Genomic DNA, 15,365 nt, shown 5'->3' on the forward strand with positions numbered 1-15,365 from the left:
ACACAAAGTAGTAGTAGAGGTGGGCTTGTGCTTCCTCCGACAGGGCTACTGCGGCCAAAAACAATCTTGAGGAGCACAGTTGAATGTTTTCCTTGTGTTCCTTCTGCTGAACTGGGCACAAAAGTGGGTTTCTGCTACTTAGCAGAGCAGGCAGAGGCTGCTCCTCTAACCCACACCCACACGCTTGATATAGAAAAAAGATGACACACATAAGAAAGACCGACAACCTGCCAAGTGCTTCATGCCAGTACAAATGGTTTTTACTGGATAAATCAATAATGGTCACCTGCCATACTGGCTACTGACCATTTTATTTGAATGATCTGGTTAGTTTATTTAGAGCCTTCTCGCCGGCTCTCTATTGTCTCTGACTGGTCACCATTCGGATCAGAGGAAAGTAATGGCGCCGTATATCAATGAGGTTGCTGCTTGCTGTGGGGCGGCCGTGGCTCGGTAGAGCGCTCGCCTGCCAATCGGAAGGTTGGCGGTTCGATCCCTGGCCCTGCAGTCCCATGTCGAGCTGGGCAAGACACTGAACCCCCGAGAGTGTAAATGTGTGTGAATGTTTATCTGATCCTTGTACGGCAGCCTCGGCCACAGTGTGTGAATGGTTCCTGTACTATGTAAAAGCGCTTTGAGGAGTCGTTAAACACAGTCCATTTACATTACACTGGTAGCATCTGCATAACACTTCTCTGCTTAAAACGGTGCAGAAGAGTGAAATACTTCCACAAAAACGACTTTCCCCAACATTCAATTTACAGATAACGTTGATCAACCAATAGATACACTCGCACGGGGGCATCGTAAACACACACAACTACCCACTCTAGAAGACATTTACAGGGCTCCTCCCACCCGGCCAATCACCTTTTCACCGTTGCTGCCCTGTGGGAAGCGATACAGGTCCATGAAGGTCCACACACCCAGGCTTATGAACAGTTTTTACCCATGTGCCATAAAAGAACTGAACACTAACAAGTAATGGTGCAATAGCAGGCATTCTGCAAATACAAATTTGCAGAATACAAATATCTGACTTTTTTTAAATTTATTATTCTATTTATTGTTTTTATTTTGTGTCTTTTTGCCCTCATAAGAGTACTGTCATTTTATTTGTGTACCAAAGAGTTCCGAGTTGCGGAACAATTTCGTCGGACAGCTGCTGTCCAATGACAATAAAACGCATTCTGTTCTATTCGGATACGGTTTACGATTTTAAGTTCTCTATACGATTTGGTCACGACGAGTAAATGACTGAAAAAATATTCCCGTAGTTAAATGAACTGTGCAAAACAACACGTGTCCTCCAGTGTTGTAGTCTCAAGACCACTTTCTGAAGTCTGATACGAGTGGAGATATTAGCGGTATACCTAGCATTAGCCTTTCACTAATTCCTATTAGTAAACCTATTTACAGTTCCGGTGTCCTGCACCACTTGCATCATGACATATTTGCTTGTATTTTCTGTATTAGCAGTATCTTTCTTTATGCCACGTGGGTGTTGTCAAATGAGTGAATGTGATTTTCAATTTGCATGGGTTTCATTTTTTAAATTTTTTTAGGGATGTCAGCATCATGAATGACGAGGAAGGCCTGTGCCGCAACGCATTGCTGCATTTTTTTTTTTTTTTACCTTTTGCCATGCATTAGCCACATCAATTAAGGCTTTTTAATATTTTCTTTCATGCTGTTCTGATACTACTGGATTACCCCTGCACCGAAGAGTTAGACTTTTTTCAACCACCACCAAAAAGAAGTTCTTTTCTGTCTTCCCATATAATATATATATATTTATTGTTATGTACTTAATTTAAATAAATCTGTAGTAGTTTTGTCACAGAACACACGGTAATATTTCCTGGCTTTTATTTTGATAATTCCAGGAGGTCCGATTCCTGTACTCTAACACTACTACAGTTCTTAAGTTGCATGTCTTAGCTTTGCTTCCAGTTTTAATGGCAGTCCTGGGCAGACGCCAACATACTGCGTCCCCCTTACGTCTCTCTTTCTTCTACAAAACACACACAAGTACTAACACACACACACACACACACACACACACACACACCTGTCAATGGGAAGCCCCTGTCCGCTTTCCTAAATGTCTATCAGCGAACGTTCAACGCTAACGTTCTGACTTCCCTCTGACCGCTCTCTGTCCTTCCTCTGCCTCCTGATCATCAGCGGGACGGGGAAATTAGACGGGACACTTCATTAATGTGCAGAGATTAAAGCTCGGGTCAACGTCAGACTGGTGTGATTGCAAAGCCTCAAAAAATCATCTCCGGCAGCTGTTTGACGTGTGTGTGTGTGTGTGTGTGTGTGTGTGTGTGTGTGTGTGTGTGTGTGTGTGTGAGTTTGTTTCATCATGAGGAGTGTGAGCAATCTCCAGGGGGCACATCGCAGGGGCCACACGGCTCACGTCACATTACACAGATCTCATGATCCCACCCTGTCTCTGGGAGAAGAGGGAATGTTAGAAAGAAAAGGAAGGAGGCGCTTAAAATAAAAAAAAAAGGGAATGAAGACACAGCCAGAGGCCGTGTCTTGGGATTGAGAGTTTATACAGGACAGGGAGTAGCGAGAGTGGAAAAAGAAATCGAAAATCGTACAGTACAGGCCAAAAGTTTGGACACACCTTCTCATTCAAATGCGTTTCCTTTTATTTTCATGACTATTTACATTGTAGATTCTCACTGAAGGCATCAAAACTGTGAATGATCACATATGGAATTATGTACTTAACAAAAAGTGTGAAATAACTGAAAACATGTCTTATATTTTAGATTCCTCAAAGTAGCCACCCTTTGCTTTTTTTGATACCTCAGCAAACCCTTGGTGTTCTCTCAATGATCTTCATGAGGTAGTCACCTGAAATGGTTTTCACTTCACAGGTGTGCTTTGTCAGGGTTAATTAGTGGAATTGTTTCCCTTATTAATAAAAAAGCAAAAGGTGGCTACTTTGAGGAATCTAAAATATAAGACATGTTTTCAGTTATTTCACACTTTTTTGTTAAGTACATAATTCCATATGTGTTCATTCATAGTTTTGATGCCTTCAGTGAGAATCTACAATGTAAATAGTCATGAAAATAAAAAGGAAACACATTGAATGAGAAGGTGTGTCCAAACATTTGGCCTGTACTGTATGTATTGGGATTAATTTTCAAAATTTTTTAAATCAATTCTTTTCCCTAGAATCAATATTTTTTATCCATTTCTTTTACCAATGAATCACCTAAATATTTTCTGTTCATACAGTACCACCGACGGTGACTACATCATATCCGTTTAGTTCTAGTAGTAGTGTAGTGTTATCATTCAACTTTTGTTTTTGTTAAAGAAGGAAAAGAAAATCGCAATACTCAATGCTATGGAATCGCAATACTTCTAGAATCGCGATAAATGAAAATCGCGATACAAATCCAATCGCCGCCCGTGTATCGTGAAAGAATCCAATCGGGACAAAAGCGTATCATCCCAGCCCTAACAGCCAGTCCCTCTAGGAGGTTTTTGAGGCCCAGAAGACACATTTTACAACAATTCTCATGTAATTTGCAACCATTTTTGTGTTAATTTTCTAATAATAGCAGTACAAATGCATTCTAAGCTGTAAAGGTTTTTGTTTGTAAAATTCACTAACGTCCAAATTAAAACTGGCCACCCTGTTTTGTTCCTTCAACCATCTATTTGAAAAAACGTCAACGTTGCGCTGTTTGCGCATATTCAAAAACCTGTTGATATCCAAGTCTTTCATCATGTTTCATAGTGGCTGTGATTCTTCTTCCGGCCAGAAATGTATCTGTAAAGTGTCTTGAGATAACTCTTGTTATGATTTGACACTATAAATAAAATTGAATTGAATTAAAAAGGCAGATTGAGACGCATATTCCCAATGCACTGTGTACATGTCCAAAGAATGCTTCTAAAACCCGAATAATACCAGCATATCCCACATGTCCTCATCGGAAAATTCCAAATTCGGAAAAAAGGCATCATTCAGAATATCCAAACAGAATATGCTGTTTACATGACCTGCATGAAATTTGGAATATTCCAATCCAATCCAACTTTATTTGTAAAGCACATTGAAAACAACCAGGTTGACCAAAGTGCTGGACATTGACATGATTTCGGGAAGATTATAAACACACGAGTAACAAAAACGGACATTAAAAACAAGTAACAAACTGGAAAATGAAAATGCAGAATACAACTCTCAAGCAGGTTTAAAGGCCAATGAATAAAAGTGAGTTTTAAGTTGTGATTAAACAATGTGAAGGCTGGGGGCCAATTCATTCCATAGCCTTGGGGCCACGACTGAAAAATGCTCGTTCTCCCCTATTTTTGAGCCGCGTTCTAGGGACAACAAAGAGTAGCTGGTCAGCACACCTTAACGGCCTCAGAGGAGCGTGCGGCTTCAGTAGTTCAGCGAATATTGTCATATTCCTGAATAATAGTGTGCATGTAAACATACCCAATGTTATGGTACAGTGTAATGTTTACCATGTCAGCCGTTAAAATGCATGCTAGCTGTAAAGGTTCTTGTTTGCAGAATGCACACAATCACAATTGAAACTGGCCTCCACCTAAAAATACAATTACGTGATCATAGGACTGTATATGAAGATGGGCGACGCGTCTCCACTTTCTCCCGCTGTATACAAGTGAACACGAAAACACGAAGCATTTCAGAGATCGAGCGGAAATTTTGCTAATAGTTTAGCCGTCTGCCTACCGTAGCCAAACGCTCACGGCTACGGCTAATTCAAGTTCATGTGGCTAGCTAGAGCCTCGAATCACAAATATATCATTTCAAAAGGGCTTTACAGGCCCAGAAGTTCTCAAAGTAAACAGAACTAAAGCCTGGAGTCAATTAGGCGCCGATGTGCTGCGTTTCCGGCTTCGCCATGATTCTGTTCCGTCGTCCGCCATCCCACATCGGGAGCGTCTCAGAAGCGAAAACGTTTTGCCTGCCCGACTCGCAGATTTTGTCGTTCTGGTAATTTTTCCTGGATAATTGTGCTTCTACCATAAAAGTAAGCAGTCCACATTCAGCTAGGAACGCTCTCGTCGCAGATTTAACCATTCATTGATACAAATGGAAATACAGTTATGCTTGGCGCTGATGGCTCAGCTCTTGACAATGCTCCTTGGACCAGCCAAGCAGCATGCTAAGCTGAAACAGGGAGCGCTATGCAGAAACCCTAGTGTGGCTATCACCAGACCAAGCTCCATCTTTTAAGATTGAACATTAGCCTGGGGAGTCTGCTCTGCATTTCCTACTGCACAAGAGGCGTGATCAACGGGCATAGTTCAGATGACTCTGTACGCAATTGGATAGTCCTTGCAAATTGACCATGTAGCTCGACTTGAATGGCCTTCTTTTGACTGAAAGTACTGCCAAACAACACTTTTTTTCTGCTCACGAGTTCCATCTTCGCTTTCTCACAGCCTACTGCATTGAACGCTCCACGTACGTAAACACCTTCCCATAATCAATGGTGGCGCCATTTCGTCGACCGGCGTAGCGCGCGTAGTGCAAGCGTAGGGCTCGGTTCGGTGGAAAAAAATGCTAAGGTTCGGCAGAAACCAGAACCCTGTCAAAAAAAACAATATTCGGCCGAATCCGAAGCTGAATACTGGATTCGGTGCATCCCTGATTATAAAGTAGTCGATAGAGTGAGGTGGGAGGGGGGGAGAAGACTGAAACAGAACAAGAGTTAAGGTGGTATTTAGACACAGACAGAGGGAGTCAAAACAACTTGTAGGACGGGGGGGTTGGAGAGAGAAGGAGAGGTGGAGCGAGAGGTGGAAGGGGGCTTAAAGAGAGAGAGAGAGAGAGAGAGAGAGAGAGAGAGAGAGAGAGAGAGAGAGAGAGAGAGAGAGATGGATGAACCCAATTATCCCCCTATTTTCCTTCACGGCGCTGAACCTCAGTCAAAGCAGAGAGCAGAAATAAAGAGAAGGAAAATAATAGAAATGTGTCGAATGATGGAGGGAGCTAATTAAAAAGGCCTGCATTTCTACACCCGCCGATTGTGGTGTAATTAACCCATTACAGTTCCCCCCCCCCTTCAAATTTTTCTCTCCCTGTAATGATTACAATAAGTGTGAGGGTGAAGGCTTTGGCAGGGCGGCGTTTACATGCACACTCCATTTGGTTCACTCAGACACGTCCAAGCGATCATTAATCATGGGCTGTTTTTTAACTTCCAAGTGGCTGGCTGTGGCTGTGCAGGGCCGAGGGCTTTGGCTTGTTAGCAGAGAGTCGTAAAAAAAAAAATGACCTGCCGTTTCATGATAATTTCTACGGAGGAGGGATACCAGTTTAAGGTATACGAGTGTAAAGTTTATGGGATCAGCAGGGGGGACAGAGACATGCTCTGAATCAATCACGAGTGTGCGCCGTGTTATGTGTGGGTCGCCGCAACCACTGGCACCAACAATGATTCATCACTACATCAGCTGTTGTACATAAATACGATAAAAAGCAGCTGCACTACCGCGGGAGTACATGCAGCTGTCTGCTGTTATTATGACATTGTAGTGTAACACGGAGTCTGTGCACAGCCTGACATGCATTTTTCTTCCATTTCATTTCCAGAAATTGAATATATTTCGTCAAATATAGTCAGTGGTGGAATGTAAATTCAGTACATTTACTTAAGTGCAAATTTGAGGTACTTGTACTTGAGTCTCGTCTTTTCATGCCACTTTCGACTTCTACTCCAGTACATTTCAAAGAGAAATGTTGTACCTTTCACTCCACTACATTCATCTGACAGCTTTAGTTACTAGTTACTTCACAGATTGGGATATTTGCACACAAAACAAAACATTTTCCCGATGATACTTACAAACTTTGGTAACGCTTGGAAGGTATCGACATAATCGTGACATGACACTGTCATAACTATGATATGACACTGTCGTGAACATAGGGCTGGGCGATATGGAGAAAATCAAATATCACGATATTTTTGACCAAATACCTCGATATCGATACCGCAGCAATATTGTAGTGTTGACTGTTGGTGCTTTCACAAAATAGTCACACAATGAGATTTTTGATAAATAATCATCAGTTAATGTGCATATAATGACTGTGGGTAAAAGCAAATAATAAAACAGTTAAATGACATCACTTTACTGTAATGCAGCCTTTAAAACTTTTTTATTCATTTACGATATTACGATATCCAAAATCTAAGACGATATCTAGCCTCATATCACGATACCGATATAATATCGATATACGCTCTACATGAACGTGTCATAAACGTTATAAACAAGTCATAAACGTTTATGACTTGTTTTAATGACTTCTGTCATTAAGGGTCATTCGGTTTTTGTCATGACAAGTTGACATTGTTTGGGTTGACTTGATTATGACATCTTGACATTAATCAAAGTGACATTACCAGAAGTTGTCTTGGTCATGACAAGTCTACATTAAATTAGTTTGGGATGTCTTCGTAATGAAAACTTGACATTAACCAGGATGACATTACCAGAAGATGTATTTGTCATGACAACTTGACATTAAAACAGGATGACATTATGTCAAGTTGTCATGACAAAGACATTCTCTGGTAATGTCATCCTGGTTAATGTCAAGTTGCCATTACAAACTAATTTTATGTCAACTTGTCATGACCAAGACAACTTCTGGTAATGTCACTTTGATTAATGTCAACTTGTCATAATCAAGACAACCCCAAACAATGTCAACTTGTCATGACAAAATCCAAATGACACTTAATGACAGAAGTCATAAACATTTATGACTTGATTATAACATTTTTGACACGTTCATGACAGTGTCATGTCACGATTATGTTGATACCTTTAAGTAAAGTGTTACCCAAACTTTACATTAAAGCAACACTAGAGAACTGTCCCCGCCTCGGTCCCCCTACAGGTTGGAAGCAGAATTGTCCATTACGTTACATTGTCCAGTTCATTCGAACTACAGATCCGCTTCCCGATCTGGCAAACTTGCACGATGTAATGTAATGGACAATTCCGCTTCCAACCATGATGAAGTCACTGATCTTGCTTTACCCAGAAGTAGGTTATGTATTTTAACATTTGTAAGCAAAAAATAAAAAGTCATGGTTGACCGTTGGTTTCACGCGGGGCATGAATGGTGAACTCCTGGTTGAAACCCTGTTGTCCACCCCTGACCTCCTCCCTATGTGGACTTTGTGGCTCTTTATACTACCTCACCTGATTTCGAGACAGGGCTTTTTCAACCAAGACAAAGGATTGACTATTAAGCAGTCCTTCCAGAAGTTTTTTTGTGACTGTTGCGGGCAAAAATCCTTGATTATGCGGCACGTTTTCTAAAAAAATGCGATGGAAAATGCGGGATATTTATGCAATGAAATTGCGGGAACTTGCAAAACTGCGGGAACTTACAAAAACTGCGGTTTCATGAAAAGAGAAAAGTGATTTTCCCCCCCCCCAACACCCTGCTTTTCGATGATGTTCACATCGCGTAATTACGTCACTTCATAACGTTCCCATGGCAACAGGGGAAAATGGCTGCTCTTGTGTGACGTAAACGCAACATTTTTCAACTTTCTGCTAAGATATATGTGACTTTTTTGCAACGCAAATGCGGGGATTATGAAATCATGCAAGCCCCGCATATTTTTTTATTTATGCGGCGAAAGTGTGGCGTATTTCAAAAAATGCGGCCTACGCATAAATATGCGGACTTTGGCTGATTATGCATTGAATTATCGCGTGTTTCTGGAGGGACTGATTAGGGCTGGGTACTGAATTTTATACTTTTTAGGCACCGACCGTATTGTCTCTAAAGCATATCGAATATAGAATGATGATATGAGAAATGCTTCGTCACTCAATCCCCAATTTCAATACCTAAGGACTCAATCTCATCAGTGCCAAAAAGCATGCAGCGTGTTTCTACAAAGATCTTTTAATGTTTGTGATTGGCTGTCTTAACGTTACACGTCGTATAGTCTATATCGACGACGTTTCATTTCCTGAATTGTTCAGGGCCGTTGGAAATTCTGCCGGATGTCCCTCGTTTTCCGCTTTCTTTGTGTTGGCGTTCTAAACTCCGGTGGATTTCTGAGGACTATGGTTAACGGCTCCTCAGATCTCTGCAGGGTAAATCCAGACAGCTAGCTAGACTATCTGTCCAATCTCAGCTTTCTGTTGCACGACCAAAACAACCCTTGAACGTACACATGTTCCATTAAAACTAGTTCCTTCCTGAGGCTTTTTTGCAGAGGCAATGTTGCTCCGTCCGGCGCCGCCCAAGACAATTGTGATTGGTTTAAGAGATGCAGATAAACCAGAGCACATTTTTCTCCCATCCCAGAGTGCTGTGTGGACTCGCCAGACCTTGTTTAGGATCGTTTAGGAACCGCTATCAAAGTCAAGCGATTGGTATCGATATCTAAAATCTTTGAATGATACCCAGCCCTATGACTATCCATTGGCATCGTTTCTGTGGTGCCGGCGCGTCATTTAAACACATTACGTGCCACCGTCCCATAATGCGTTGTTAAGAGGTCTTGCTCATTTCACATATTTCTGTGAGATTTGATGCAAATGCTAACTTTTTGTGCCGCAACTACTCTCAACGTTTCCTTGTAGTGACCATTACCACAAAAAAGAGACACATTTCTGAGGGAACTGGGATGGAGTTTAAAGCTTTCAACAATAGCTTGAAATGCCTATAGCTTAGTGAACCATATGTGAAAGATGGAAACCGTTCTACCACCGTCTAAGTCGTCTTGTCATCGCCCGACTGCCTTTGTTTTGTGAACATTTGTCACTGCCATTTGTGAGAGCCTACCGCACAGTTTGAGCTTCTCATTTATGTATGATAACATTACTATTCTTTATTAAATGAGCTGCCACATTTCACCTGCAACCCAACACCACGCGTTCACCCTCAATCCCGCCACTGACAGAGTCGGGACAAACGCAGACTTTTCTTCAAGCTTTATTTAAAGAGACTAGAACTTAAAACAGCCCGCTGACACGAGCAAGCACCGTGTGATTTATTTCTGCCATTACAAACCTTTGCTGATCTTCTCCCCACCTCCGTGTCGGCCAAGCATGTTATCTTTTCCACCATTGATTTATTTTCTTTCATTTTCCCTCCTTCTGCCTTTGTCACGGTCGGCCAATTGTTCTTGGATTGAGGGGTTCAAACCACTCGACGGGAGAGACGCAAAAGGAGGGCGATTGAAAATGTTATTCAACCCAATCCCCTTATTTCTATAAAAAAAAAAAATGGCATCGTTGAAATGACCCACAGGGTCGAGAAGAAAGGTAGAATTTCAACGGGCTATAAAGGGTTGGGAGAGTGGGCTAACGTCTGGGCTGAGAGGGCCAGAGGAAGCTCACAGACACCGTGCAGACATGGTGTTAAAGCCAACAGAAAAAGGATTAGGACTAAAACAGATTAGATTTTCTCTGCAGCCTAACCTGTTGCACTGGTCTTGACAAATGGGAGCTACTGTGAGAGATAATGGAGCCGAACACGGAACTTTATTTTAGGGAATAACAGGTACTGGTTCTCCAAGGCCGATACCATTTATTAGGGTTTAATGTAACCGATTGCTGATATTTGGAACCGATATGCATTTACAGTGACGATGGAAATCTTTAAGTCAGAATTGAGATGATGGAATGTCACAAACTCCAACGCAAAACTTTGTCTACATGCGTTAAGCAATTATTTAATAAATTAGAAACTTTCAACATCATACACAGTAACAGATAGTCAGATAGTGTTGTGGGCGGGACATGAAGTCAGACTCAGTGGTGAGTGAAACCGAAGCAGAGGGACAGACACAGAGCTGGAGCCGAGCCTTTTTAATTAACTTTATCGGTTATCAGGCAAATAAAATGCCAATACAGATATTCAGCAAACTGCCAAAAACCGTAGTAGTAGTTTTTTTTTAAAGTTTTTTTATTAACAGAATGAAATGATGGTCAATACTATGTGAAGAAGACCAAAATTGTCATATATCGGAATAATTCTTTAAAGATTAAGCACAAACAGTGTGGCTCACGGACTGAAGGCTTTCCTCAATGAAAGCGTCAGTGTGCGTGTGTGTGTGTGTGTGTGTGTGTGTGTGTGTGTGTGTGTGTGTGTGTGTGTGTGTGTGTGAGTGAGTGTCAGACCGCTTGTCCTACGGAGCCCATTTAACGCTCGTTATTGAGGGAGACAACTTCCCCGGGACAACAGTCACATGCGATTCCGCTGATCAAACCTGGCCTTGAGTGCTGCTGTCGCCATTAGCCGGACAGCTGTGATTAATGCCTGTGAACCTGCGACCCCAACCCCCGAGGTGTTTGCTTTATGACCCGTTCCCAGCCTTTATCACTCACTCTCTCGGGTTTGAATCCTACAATGCTCACTGAACTACTTTCGTCCTGTGTTTGTCCGATTGAAGACGGTAAGAAAAATAAGAAAAGCTTCCTGCGCTAACTAGACTGGGAAATTGCCACCAGGGTCTTAGTATTTAGCAGTTTTAAACATGTGACAATGTGAAGTAAGAATAGAGCAGCCGATCTGACTGAGTAACGCACATAGTTGATCTATTCCTTCCTGAAAGGAAACGTTTTCGGGAAATACACTTATTCCACCTTGTTCCCAAGAGTTAGAGGAACGATCTTACAGTACCACTCTTCTTATCTATTGGTAAGAAAGGTCGAGGTACTATATAAATACTGTAAAACGCTCAATCCACAGAGTGGACACAGCCCGTATTCAGAAACACTTTAAACAAGCCGTCAGGACTTGAAAGTGCTGCTACAGTGCCGTTACAGTCATTCCCCGACTGCAATGACAGTGCAGGGACTCAGAGAGTGCACCTGTGGAAGACCTGGAAACACTGATAAATCAGAGCACACTGGGATTTTTCGGGATGGGGGCTTAAAGAGACAGGCGCTAAAACTAAGCGTTTCAGACAGAGGGTGAATACAGATATATTCAGACAGTATGAGAAAAATATAAATGTAAATGCTGTTCTAGTAGAAACACAATATACAAGTATGATTAGGGTTGGGTACCAAAACCCGGTTCCACTATGGAACTGCTTCCTACGCAACCGGTAGAAATCGTACCGGATTAGAACGCAAAATTCCACATTTCGGTTCGACTTAATGTGTCGACTGAAATATTTTCCCTCTGTCGCTCCGAAACGACCGTAAAAATATCACCCTCTCTCTGTAGTGTAGGGTTTTACTATATGTTTAAGTACTGTAAAATGTTAATATATTGTTAAATTTAAATAATTTTCAATTTCAAAAAATTAACTCCATAAAAGAGCCTTTCTTTGATGTCATTTTTCAGTTTTTCAAAAAACGGTTTTGGAATCGGAATCGTTTTAAGAGCTCCGGTTCGGCATCGGAATCGTAAAAATCCAAACGGTACCCAACCCTAAATATGATCCTGAAAATGAGCATGATATGGGACCTTTGAGGCAAACCTAAAGACACTTTTCCTCTAAACTTAGCCCAGTTCAACCAGTAAATCCCTGTGCTTACTGGGACCTTCAACTGATGCTGGCAAATTCCTGTTGGTATTTACTCTTTTACTTTTGTATCATCTCACGTGTTTCTATATATATTATTTTTCTTCCTCTCCATCGCTCATGGCCATTTTCCTTGACTGAGGTGGGATTCTTTTCGATGCCGTGCGCACCCCCTAAACCGAGGTGTTTATTTTTCCCCCGAGTCAGCCTGCTTGTGAAAATATTTTCCCCCCCAATCTCCAAAATGGTATCTGCGTTGCCATGGACGGGAGGCAGGGTCCTAGCAGAGTAAACATCAACAAGCCTCAGCTGTTTGGCTTAGCGGGCCGTACTGATGGGTGAGCCTGCAGGAGCCGTGCAGAGTGACGGGCAAACGCCGGTAAACACTGACCCCCTTCCTCAGAGTCGGCCCCTGGGACTCAGTCAAGTGTCCGTTAGGCTAAGTGAAGGTGAAGCACGTCAGTGTCAGTTCCGCTCAATCACCGCCTTGTTTGGGGAGTTGCCGAAGCCCCACGGTTCACAAGTTCATTAGCCTGTTAGCAGCTAAGTGTGGGGCTGACGGGCCTGGGTCTGGTCTCAAATACTAGAATCTTGTTCTTGACTGGGCCTCACTGTTTTTGACTTGGACTTGGTTTTTTTCCAAATAGTTTTGAAGATTGACTTCTTCCTCTTCTGTCCTCTATATATCTCGTCTCCTTTGTCCATTTCTCCCCACAATAATAATAAAAAAAGCTAATTTTGAAGGCACACCTTTTTATTCCATAAAAAAAGGTCCAAACACTTAGTTATTTGCTGCCTATCTATGTTTGATTGATTTCATCCCCAACAATATGAATAAATGAATTAATGAATAAAATGTCCAGCCCAAATCAGTTAGTCCACATGCTATGTGTTAAAGGTGCAGTAGGTAAGACTAACTTTCTGTCATATTTGCTGAAACTGACCCTATGTTCCAGTAGAACTACATGAAGCAGGTCATTTAGAAAAACAATCCGGCTCCTCTGGCTCCACCTACAGCCTGTAGTGCGATTTGCAAAAATCCACAGCTCCCTGTTCAGATGCACCAATCAGGGCCAGGGAGGGGGTGTCTAACTGCGTGTCAATCACTGCTCATGCACACACATTCATTCTCCCTTGTGGGGGGGGAGGGGCTTAGGAGACCATTTTGGGCTTTAGCAGAAAGGGGGGGGAGGGACTGAGAAGTTGTCAATGTTCAAATTTTTTGGCTAAGTCCTGGATCTTCACAATCCTACCTACGGCACCTTTAAGAGGAACATAAACTAATGTTCTTCGTATCAACAAGTCTGAAATATTGATGCATTAACTTACTGTTAATATTAAAGCTGCACTAATCAATATCTTTATAATAACAATGGATCAAATGACTGCGTGAAATGTAATAGGTATCACTAGTAGTGATGAACCCACAGGGAATTATCACCTTATCTGACAGTTCCCCTCGGCTCTAAGGAACATCTTTTTGGTTTGACACGCTATTTTAACGTTTTGGTTAAAACTCTCTTTGAACCCATTCCCAGCCGTTGCAGGCAGTTTGCCAAAAACACTGTGATAAACCCACTCTACGACACCCTTCAAGGACATGACAGCAGCCAGACAAAGTAGCAAGTGAAGAAAGTGATGGATCTAGTGAGCTAAAAACTAGGACTGGGCATCGAGAACCGATTCCTACTTGGAATCGTTTCAAAAATTATGATTCCAGTATAATCCTTTTATTGGAATCGTTTGGAATCGTTTAGATCCGATTCATCGCGTCCCAATTTTATACGCGCAAGTTTAGGTTTCCGAAGCGGCCAGGCGCTTGTTGTGTTGCAGCAGCCTTGGAGCACAGTAAGCGGCGCTCTAGCGTGGCTTTATTTTACATTGAAAAAGCCCTGTAAAACTACAAACCACCACTGAATCAAAATAAAACGTTCCTCTTACTTGTGAAAACAGGCATGTGACCCGTTTCAACTCCACCCCTCAAAGAATCGGAATCGAGAATCGATAAGAACCCGAATCGAAAGGAAGAATCGGAATATGGAATCAGAATTGTTCAAATCCAAACGATGCCCAACCCTACTACAAACCCAGCTATATTTCTAAGGAGTTGGTGGAGACCGAAACAAAACTAGAAGACGTCTGTCAGGTGGCCAGAAACACAACTCCGAATTAATGTTAACAATGTTCCTCTGTTTCCGCTCTATGTGTAAATGGGCACAAAAAAAGCACTGTCCATACATCATGTTTATACTTGGAAAAGTTTAAACGCCGTTTATTATAGATCAAATCTACCTCATTACTTTTGATTTTAGCAATCCACTGGATCTTTGTCAAAAATTGTTATTCCTTGAATCTTCCACAATTATGGTTTAAGACAGATACTCATCTTCCTGTGTGATGGACAGAAAGAAGTGCAGCAGAGGAAAAGCCACACAAAAAAGCATGAGAGAAAAATAACATTGAAATTATTGATTAAAAATGAAAAAATACATTACTGTATCATTCATTTAGAGTGGTCTCCAACCTCTCCTGTTGCCCTCATGCTATGCCATCACAAGAGAACACAAACACACACACACGCGCGCACACACACACACACGCACACACACAATATGGCATCCCGAGGCTAGAGACAGATGGGCACGGTGCCCAGCAAGACCCTCAAAAGTCCCTTTATAGAACTGTTTGGCATCTTACACCAAGATCAACAGCCCTGCTTTTCACCATGTAGGGCACAACACGCACAGACGCACACCGAGTGTAATTTCGGGAGTCAGCCGGGAGCCAGGGTTGAACAGGCTGCTTTTCTGAGGGAGAGGTAATATCAAA

The sequence above is a fragment of the Perca fluviatilis genome, chromosome 21 (genome assembly GCF_010015445.1).
Source record: "Perca fluviatilis chromosome 21, GENO_Pfluv_1.0, whole genome shotgun sequence".
Classification (NCBI taxonomy): Eukaryota; Metazoa; Chordata; class Actinopteri; order Perciformes; family Percidae; genus Perca; species Perca fluviatilis.